Source organism: Nanorana parkeri, unplaced genomic scaffold (genome assembly GCF_000935625.1).
Source record: "Nanorana parkeri isolate BGI_ZX_2015 unplaced genomic scaffold, ASM93562v1 scaffold265, whole genome shotgun sequence".
Lineage (NCBI taxonomy): Eukaryota > Metazoa > Chordata > Amphibia > Anura > Dicroglossidae > Nanorana > Nanorana parkeri.
The window spans coordinates 1,010,132-1,011,310 of record NW_017306533.1 but is presented as its reverse complement, the minus strand read 5'-3'; positions in this window follow the sequence as shown (position 1 = coordinate 1,011,310).

The window sequence follows — 1,179 nt, the reverse complement described above, 5'->3', positions numbered from 1 at the left end:
GAATACCTCTGATACATTGGTGATCAGTGTGAATACCTCCGTTACATTGGTGGTCAGTGTACGGCCTCCCAACTAATTTTATTACACAGGATTTTTGCCACTTCAATCCATCAGCAGCCACAACAGATGTCGCGGGACTTATCTGGACTTATCAGGACACTTTTCGATATATTATATCTAAAATGTGCTTCCAGTGTAATTGGTCAATTCTACAACTGACGAATTTGCAAGCAAAAAAGCACGAAAAGTGAATGTGTAGTTCAATTTTAATCTTCCAGTTTGTCTCATTTAGGTAATTTGGGGTCAAAAAGCCAGTTTGTTTAAGATATCCAATGTTTTGTTAATGCACTTTATTGGTAATTAAAATGTTTTCATTTTACGTATTTCCATAAAAAGGCCCACCAAAATCCTCAGCACCAGGCCCTAGATGCTCCTAATCCAGCCCTGCCTCTAGGCCATTAGTGAGATAGTTTTACTTTTCAATCAGGGCACAGACACATCACCCAGTCTGTGCCATGTACCTGCACAATGATTTTCCTTATGCATATCTATAGGCAACCAACAGCTATAGGCTTTTAGTGAGACAGAGTTTTCCCTATCTATGAAACACAGACACACTTCCCCTTTCTATAGACAGATGTCAGCTAAAGACTATTAGTAAGATGGTGTGTTTAAGCATGGCACATACTTATATCACCCAGGTTGTGCCCTGCACCTGGCACAATGAGTTTTCTTCTACATTTCCATAGGCAGACATATAATCTACAGGCTATTAGTAAAATGGAGTGTTCTCTGTTTGAAGAGTACACATACACATATCCCAGACTGTGCCCTGTGCCTGCTCAATGAATTGTCTTATACGTGTCCACAAACAGCTGGTAGTTATGGGCCATTTCCCTTTCTTAGCACACCATCCAAGATGTGCCCTGTACCCGCACCTTGCACAATGATTTCTCATCTACATTTCCATAGACAACTGGCAGGGATCGTTTTCTCTCTTAGGGCACAGACACACTACATACTAATTTTTCTTCTGCATGTTTACAGACAGCTGTCAGTTGTAGAATATCAGTAAGATGCAGTGATCTCTTTTAGCAGGGCACAGACACACATCACCCAGGCTGTGCCCTATACCTGCACACATGCACTCTTTCACAATGACCTGGCTGTACACACACA